General features: G+C 44.2%; 1 protein-coding gene across 1 annotated transcript in view; it reads right to left on the bottom strand.

Moving 5' to 3' along the window:
* Positions 1-7,417: 7,417 nt before the first annotated feature.
* PDK1 (pyruvate dehydrogenase kinase 1) overlaps positions 7,418-9,306 on the bottom strand; it is a 70,348-nt gene continuing 68,459 nt past the window's right edge. Inside the window, exon 12 of the transcript XR_001893389.3 lies at positions 7,418-7,662. The gene's annotated coding sequence lies outside the window, so the exon portion shown is untranslated. The remainder of the gene's footprint in view (positions 7,663-9,306) is intronic.

Below are 9,306 nucleotides of genomic sequence, written 5' to 3'. Positions count from 1 at the left end.
CTCAGGCTCCCAAAGTGCTGGAATTACAGGCATGAGCCACCGCGCCCTGCTGAGTTCTTGCTCTTTAAGTCACCTCGAGAATATGATTGTTTAAAAGAGCCTGACACCTTCCTCCCCGCTCTCTGCCGCCCTCTCTCATCATGTAATGTGGGTTCCCTTCGCCTTCCTCCGGGAGTGAAAACAGGCTGAGGCCCTCACCAGAAGCAGATGCTAGTGCCATGCTTCCTGTATAGCCTGCAGAACCATGAGCCGAATAAATCCCCTTTCTTTATAAATTGCCCAGCCCCAGGCATTCCTTTACAGCAAAGCAAAACAGACGATGACACAGACCTTCTGTAGATATGTCTCATTTGTGTTCACAGGATTCTAATTTGTGGAAGTGACTGTGTGCTGACAGGGAGAGGCCAATGCCACTGAAAGAAGAATTTATTCCTTACACCTCCCAAGAGAAGAGGCCAAACCACGCCATGTGGGGCCACAAGGGAAACATCAGTTTTGGTTAGGAGGCAGAAAGGAGCCAGGGGAGAGCCTAGGTCACAGCTTTTACTGGGTTTCCACAGGAAAGCCAAGGCAAGGCAGGGGAAACAGTTTAGGATTGGCTAGTGTGAATAATTCTGGTGGGCTTTGAGCTATTGGGGTGGTGCCAGGTTGACCAGTAACTGCCCCCGGAATGATGTGGGGAAGAGGAAACATTGGGTTGGTGTGTGAGGTTAAAGAGAGCGGTTGGCTTGCATATGAAAGGCATACTCCCAAGTCATTTGTTCACTATGTTTAGGAATTAGCCCTGGGAGGGACAGTCTCTCCCAGAGTCTGTAAGGCCACCAAATGCCAGAGCATCAAGAATACAAAAAATAGAAAAATAGGCCGGGCGCGGTGGCTCAAGCCTGTAATCCCAGCACTTTGGGAGGCCGAGACGGGCGGATCACGAGGTCAGGAGATCGAGACCATCCTGGCTAACACAGTGAAACCCCGTCTCTACTAAAAATACAAAAACTTAGCCGGGCGAGGTGGCGGGCGCCTGTAGTCTCAGCTACTCGGGAGGCTGAGGCAGGAGAATGGCGTAAACCCGGGAGGCGGAGCTTGCAGTGAGCTGAGATCCGGCCACTGCACTCCAGCCTGGGTGACAGAGCGAGACTCCGTCTCAAAAAAAAAAAAAAAAAAAAAATAGAAAAATAGTTAATACAGGCCAGGTGCAGTGGCTCACACCTGTAATCCCGGCACTTTGGGAGGCCAAGGCAGGTAAATCACTTGAGACCAGGAGTTCGAGACTAGCCTGGCTAACATGGCAAAACTTCATCTCTACTAAAAATACATAAATTAGCCAGGTGTGGTGGTGTGCACCTGTAATCCCAGCTACTCAGGAGGTGGAGGCAGGAGAATCACTTGAACCCGGGAAGGGGAGGTTGCACTGAGCCAAGATCACGCCACTGCGCTCCCACCTGGGCAACAGAGCAAGACTCTGTCTCACCCCCGCCCCACGGCCAAAAAAGTTAATACAATTGGCCGTGTGATAAATAGATGCCAAATAGACAAATACAGACTCTAAGAAAGTATGGTAAGAATAAAAGTATGGGAATGAAATGCATTTCTATATAATTAAATTTTACTGTGAAATAAATACGCAGTCATGTAAATCCCACTGTTTCTATAGTATATAGAAACATATAGATAGTATAGTATAAGTGTTCAGATAAATACTAGATGTATATATTGAACAATGCAGTGATATTGTAGACTTAAACACATATAGTGAGATTTCACTATTTCTAATGAAACAGAGTTATGCAAGTATACATTTTAGGTTGTGCTTGATTGGGGGGGGAAGCAGGGAGTATTTTATTTGTTTGTTTGTTTTTTTTTTTTGAGACGGAGTCTCGCTCTGTCGCCCAGGCTGGATTGCAGTGGCCCGATCTCGGCTCACTGCAAGCTCCGCCTCCCGGGTTCACGCCATTCTCCTGCCTCAGCCTCCGGAGTAGCTGGGACTACAGGCGCCCGCCACCACGCCCGGCTAGTTTTTTGTATCTTTTAGTAGAGACGGGGTTTCATGGTGTTAGCCAGGATGGTCTCGATCGCCTGACCTCGTGATCCGCCCGTCTCGGCCTCCCAAAGTGCTGGGATTACAAGCTTGAGCCACCGCGCCCGGCCGCAGGGAGTATTTTAAAAAATTAGTTTTCAATAGAAATTTTATTCCAATGGAATAAAGAATGTTGACATTCTGATAAGAGCTCCTTCATGAAATGCAATTACAATGACTATTCATTACAATGCACTAACACACTGCAGTTACTTCATACAAAGAGGGTAAAGTTTCCTTAGCATTTTTATAAATTATATATTTTCTTTTTGAAAAGAATAAAAAAACTTATTTTTTTTTTCATTTTAAGAATAGATTGCCTTAATCAAGAGACTAGAAGGTAGGATTGAGGAATTCTTTGTACCTGAACATGAAAAAGGAAACATGTTCAAAGTTCACTGCAACAATGATTGTATTAACAAATGAGTGGAAACAATCCAAAAGTCTCTCAGTAAAGGAATTTATAAAATACTATCCAGACGTTAAAACAAATAGATTACGGCTGGGCATGGTGGCTCATGCCTGTCATCCCAGCACTCTGGGAGGCCAAGGCAGGCAGATCACTTCAGGTCAGGAATTTGAGACCAGCCTAGTCAACATGGTGAAAACCTGTCTCTACTAAAAATACAAAAATTACCTGGGCATGATGGTGCATGCCTGTAATCCCAGCTGCTCAGTAGGCTGAGGCAGGGGAATCTCTTGAACCTGGGAGGCAGAATTTGCAGTGAGCCGAGATTGCGCCACTGCACTCCAGCCTGGGCGACAGAGCGAGACTCGGCCTCCAAAAAAATATAGTAATAATAAAATAAATAGAACTACATCTGTATCTTCTAACATAGCAAGAACTAAAAACATAATGTTGAATGACAGTTGCAGAAATATCATAGACTTGGCCAGGCACGTTGGCTCATGCCTATAATCCCAACACTTTGGCACGCTAAGGCGGGCAGATCACCTGAGGTCTCAGGAGTTCGAGACCAGTCTGGCCAAAATAGTGAAACTCCATCTCTACTAAAAATACAAAAATTAGCCAGGGCTGTTGGAGTGTGCCTATAATCCCAGCTACTTGGGAGACTGAAGCAGGAGAGTTGCTTGAACCCGGGAGGCGGAGGTTGCAGTGAGCTGAGATTGTGCCACTGCACTCCAGCCTGGACCACAGAGCAAGGCTCCATCTTAAAAAAAAAAAAAAAAATCACAGACTAAAGATGTCATACAGGCAAAATTGTAAAATACATAAAACAATATTGGGAGGGTGAGATATGAGAAAGGAAAGAGAAGTAGGGAAATTTCATTTGTCATAATAATTTTATTATTAAATAAATTAAGCTAATACATAAAATGAAACTTTTATTATATTTTTATTATTAAAAAGAAGAGAAAATTGAATTGAAGTAAATATAAAATGTCGATATTTGTTCATCTGCCAGGCTGGCTTATAGGAGTTTGTTAATTTATTGTGCTTTTCAAAAAATTTTAATTAAAAAAACCACAAGCAAAACATAAAAACAGATTGGCTTTAGCTACAAAAAATGGAGAAGGCCGGGCGCGGTGGCTCAAGCCTGTAATCCCTGCACTTTGGGAGGCTGAGGCGAGGTAGGATCCGAGGTCAGGAGGTCGAGACCATCACAAGCTAACATGGTGAAACCAGCTCTACTAAAAAATACAAAAAAAAAACTAGCGAGGAGGTGGCCCAGGCGCCTGTAATCCCGGCTACTCGGGGAGGCTGAGGCAGGAGAATCCGCCCCGAACCCGGAGGCCCGGGCTTGCAGTGAGCTGAGATCACAGCCCACTGCACTCTGGGAGCCCTGAAGCTGACAGAGGGGCCTCCGTCTCAAAAATGGAGAAATGCTCTTAGCATTATAAATTATCAGAATTAGCAGTGCATACAATAATTTGGAAAGTTAATGAGCATTTCTAGAAAATGATCAGTTTTGATTTTGATCAATTGAAAGTGTCAAGAAAATGGACCGAAAAAAAAAAAAAAAAAAAAAACAAAAGAAAGAAAATCAACAAATACAAAATATTAAATAGGGCCAGGCTCATTGGTTCACACTTGTAATCCCAGTGCTTTGGAAGGCCATGGTGGAAGGATCACTTGGGACCAGGAGTTTAAGACCAGCCTGGGCAGCATAGTGAGACCCTATCTCTAAAAAAAAAAAAAAAATTGTTTTAATTAGCCAAGCATGGTGGTGCATGCCTATAGTCCCAGCTACTTGGGAGGCTGAGACAGGAGGATCGCTTGAGCCCAGGAGTGTGAGGCTGGAGTGAGCTATGATTGCCCTACTGCACTCCAGCCTGGGCAACAGGGTGAGACTTTGTCTATAAAACAACAACAACAAAAAAGAAAAAATATTAAATAAAAACGTATACTATATTTGTTTTTTTTTTGTTTTTTTCTGAGACGGAGTCTCGCTCTGTCATCCAGGCTGGAGTGCAGTGGCCAGATCTCAGCTCACTGCAAGCTCCGCCTCCCGGGTTCCCGCCATTCTCCTGCCTCAGCCTCCCGAGTAGCCAGGACTACAGGCGTCCGCCACCGCACCCGGCTAGTTTTTTTGTATTTTTTAGTAGAGACGGGGTTTCACCATGTTAGCCAGGATGGTCTCGATCTCCTGACCTCATGATCCGCCCGTCTCGGCCTCCCAAAGTGCAGGGATTACAGGCTTGAGCCACCGCACCCGGCCTACTATATTTCTTTGAATCAAACCATCTTTTTTTTTTTTTTTTTTGAGATGGAGTCTCGCTCTGTCACCCAGGCTGGAGTGTAGCAGTGCAATCTCAGCTCACTGCAACCTCCTTCCTCCCGGGTTCAAGCAATTCTCCTGCCTCAGCCTCCCGGTAGCTGGGACTACAGGCATACCACCACTTGGCTAAATTTTTGTATTTTAGTATAGATGGGGTTTCACCATGTTGGTCAGGATGGTCTGGAATCTCCTAACTTACCGTGATCTCCACTTCATACCAGGCCTCCCAAAGTGCTGGGATTACAGGTGTCAGCCACTGTGCCCAGCCAAAACCATCTATTAAAATTAAATTAAATTAAAGTCTAAGTAAAGCAATTTCAGAAAAGAAGGGGAAAGGTAGGCTGTGTCAGAAGTGTATTCATATACAAATATCAGAAAGTCCTACCATAGGAGTTGCATAGACCAAGGATGATTTAACTCATGCTACAAGCCAAGAGACAGCTGGGTTGATATTGACAGCTAACCAATGCTACCAGTCATAGAGGTTCTTTGAGTTTTCCTGTCCTTACATCTTTAGGGTGTACACCTTTGTCCCCATGTGTGTTACCTCAGAATGCTGTCTACATTCTAGGCAAGCAAAGAAGGAAAGGGAGGAGAGAATGACTTTCTATGGGACCTTTTTACTCAGGAAACAAAAATCACCCCTAGGGAATTTTGTCTCCGTCTCATTATTTATAACCTTACCACATGGCTAACTTCTGCTGCAAGAGTCTGAGAAGAGGAATATTTTAGCTGAGTATATTGCTGTCCCAAACAAAACTGGGAGGCCAGTCCACAATGGTGGATGTTAAGTGCACATGCACAAGCAGAGAAGGAAAGTTCTGTTAGTGAAAAAGAAAGGGAATGAACACTGAATCATAATTAGGAGAGTCGGCTATAAGAGAGGACTGTGTCTTCTAGTAAACAACACAACGATCAGTACACATCTGGCACAAGCCAAACTAACTGTGGAATAGAATGACATAGGATGGGATGGGATGGAATGAAATAGAAAAGTCAAAATAGACACGCTTATATGGTAATTTGTTATTGGATAGAGGTAGCTCCACAAAACAGCAAGAAAGGGATGCATTAATAGATGGCATTTGGAAAATTGGCCTATTGTATATAGAAACATAAAGCTGAAACTTTGTCACCCTGTATATAAAGATGACTTCCACATGGATCAAAGACCTAAATGTGAAAGGTTAAGCTATGAAGTGAATACAGAATATGTAGGAGAGTATTTTTTGAGTACTTGGGGATGGAGAAGGACTTCTTAAGGTTCCACAAGAGGGTGGCCGAGCGCAGTGGCTGATGCCTATAATCCCAGCACTTTGGAAAGCCAAAGTGGGAGGATCACTTGAGGTCAGGAGTTCAAAATCAGCCTGGCCAACATGGCAAAACCCCATCTCTATCAAAAAAATACAAAAATTAGCCAGGTATGGTGGCATGCACCTGTATTCCCAACTACTCAGGAGGCTGAGGCACGAGAATTTCTTGAACCTGGGAGGTGGAGGTTGCAGTGAACAGAGGTTGTGCCACTGTACTCCAGGCTGAAAGACAGAATGAGGCCCTGCCTCAAAAAAAAAAAAAAAAAAAAAAAAAATTCCATGAGAGGGTAAAAAATAGGTGGATATGACCATATGAATATCAAGGATCATCATTCAATGAAGGACATGGTAGATAAGCCTTACAGTTGGATGATCATTTGGGAGAAGATAGAGCTCTCTGTGATGATGAAATGTTTTCTGTCTGTATTCTCCAATATGGTAGTCACTATCCACACTGGGTTACGGAGCACTTGAAATGGGGATAGTGCAACTGAACAACTGAATTTTTAGTTTTAATTCATTTGAATTTAAATAGCCATCTGTGGCTAGTGGTTACCATATGGAGCAGTGCAGAACTAGGGTATTTGAGGGACTCTAGCAGATCAATAAGAAACACAAGGCTGTCCAATATAAAAATAGGTCAAGAATATAAATAGGTTGACAGAAGGGAAGCCCAAGTACATAGTTTTTAGGAAAAGATCCAAAATCACAAGTAAATAGCAAAATACAAATTAAAACCGTAAGATAGTACTGCTAAAATTGGAAAGTCATATGATCCCAAGTGTTAGTGAGGATGTGGGGAAGAGCAACTCTCACTTACTACTGAAGGTTGAGGAGTAGATTTGTGCAGCCATTTTGGAATTAAGTATGTATATATCAGATAACCAATCAATCCTTCTCACCTTCCCTAGAACAACTCACACACAGATTGTTGAGGAGGTGAATGTGAAACAGAATATTTCCCTTCACCCCGTCACAGGACCAGCCAAGGGGCTGGCTTGTTTACTCAGCCCACAGCTTTCAAACCTTCATGGAAGGGGAAGCTCACAGGTAAAAGGGTGCAGAGGTCGGGATGAGCACTTCTGGCCAACCGGCAGGAGCAGAACTCCATGCAGGCCTGCAGCAGCATCTAGGGGTTGCCTGTGACCCCTGACGCCCCAGAGGGAGTGTTACATTGTGTTCTCTTAGCTTTGCCATCTGCAGATGGCTGTTTCATAGCTCAGTGTGACAGCCCTCTGTATCCCAAGCTCTTGTTTGGTGTCCAGGAAGAATCAGGTCACAAGAACAAATTGAAGGATGGTGAATGTGGAGGATTTTATTGAGTGGTGGCAGTGGCTCCCAGCAGGATAGGGAGCTGGAAAGGGGATGGATTGGGAAGATGGTATTCCCCTGGAGTTCGGCCATCCCCAGCTGAAATCCTCTCTGAGATCTCACTGTCAAGACATCCTTCTGAAGTCAAGCTGCTTCTCTCTGACGTCCACCTGCTTCTTCTCTTCTTCCTTTTTCTGCTGCTCTGCCACTCCACCAGTGCGGCCTGTGGGGTTTTTATGGGTACAGGATGGGAGCAGGGGAAGGGCCAGGGTGGTTTTGGAAAAGGCAACATTCAGGCAGGAAAACAGAAATGCATATTCTCACTTTGGGCCATGGGTCCAGGCTTGAGGGTGTGGCCCTCACTGGGGACCACCCTCTTCTACCCAGTATTTCCCTGCCTCCTGTTCATATCATATGTACAAAGGTGAACGGTGCCCATCACATTTTTTTTTTTTGAGCCAGGGTCTTGCTCTGTTGCCCAGGCTAGAGTGCAGTGGCATGATGAAGGCTCACTGCAGCCTCAACCTCCTCAAGTCTCCAGCAATATTTCCACCTTAGACTCCTGAGTAGCTGGGACCAGAGGCATGTACCACCACACCTGGCTAATTTATTTTTTGTAGGGATTGGGTCTCTCTATGTTGCCCAGGATGGTCTTGAACTCCTGGGCTCAAGAAGTCCTCCCACATCAGCCTCCCAAAGTGCTGGGATTACAGGCATGAGCCACCATGGCCCACAACATTAAGACAGTAGAGATTTAGAGGCGATGTAAGTTTATCGTGGGTAGGAATGGAGACGTTAAATCTGATGGAGGTATATACTATGGAATACTCTGTTACAGTCAGAAATAATGAACCAGAGCTACATACAACAACATGAAGAGGGCTGGGAAATGTAGTGTTAGGTGAGAAAGGTAAGAAACAGAGTGAGATGTGATAGTATGATCCTATCAACACGGGTTTTCAACATCAATTCACCCAGAAATAGTAATATATTCTTCAAAGATGTTTGTATAACCAAGGCCATATATCAAACACATTACTCTTGCTTGGTACCTACCGACAATTTTGCACCACGAAGTAGAGGGTGAAAGCGAAGTAAGGGGCAGGGATCGGGGGAAGAAGAGAAAAGGCTACTGTAAACAGGAGTGATGATAATATGCCATAAAGGAAAGGAAATAATTATTTTAACCCTTAAACCTGTTATACAACTGAAATGGGTTCTACTAGCCTGGCACCATGAGACCAGACATCCACACAGAGGTTTGCAGCAGGAGAAAGGAAGGTGTTTTACTGGCAGGGTGCCAAGCAAGGAGGCTCAGCTAGCTAAGCTAACGCTTAAACTTTGACCTATGACTAGCAGGCAAGGGTTTGTAAAGCAGGGGTAAATTTCAGGAAAGCAGAAGCTATAGGCAAAATAATAAATCAATGATTTATGGCCATAACCATAAATCAAAACCATAAATCAAGGTTACACATTGGTTTTGACCTTAAAGTGCAGGATATCTTGAAGCAGGGGCTTACAGGTCATAGACAGATTCAAAGACTTTCTGATTTGCAATTGGTTTGAGAAGCTTTAAGAATTTGGGGTCAGCAGAAAAGAATGTTAGGTCAGCTCACAGGTGTGACTTTCTTCACCCCCTGCAGGAAGAAATTTAGACCAAAAGATGGTGGTCAGAGTTTCAAGCCCCAGATCTCCCTTATCTGAGGCCTATGTGCAGGTAGATGTGCAGGCAGATCTGTTTGGTGAGGGTTCCGTTTCTGAAAAACAACTCAGAGACATATGTTACAATGTTATCTTTGGTTTGTATAGGGGAACCAAATGTCCCCTGATTCTAGTTTCCTTGGCTCTTGCTTTAGGCTATTACCTT

The sequence above is a fragment of the Papio anubis genome, chromosome 10 (genome assembly GCF_008728515.1).
Source record: "Papio anubis isolate 15944 chromosome 10, Panubis1.0, whole genome shotgun sequence".
Taxonomy (NCBI): domain Eukaryota; kingdom Metazoa; phylum Chordata; class Mammalia; order Primates; family Cercopithecidae; genus Papio; species Papio anubis.
This window is presented reverse-complemented; position numbering and strand designations above follow the sequence as displayed.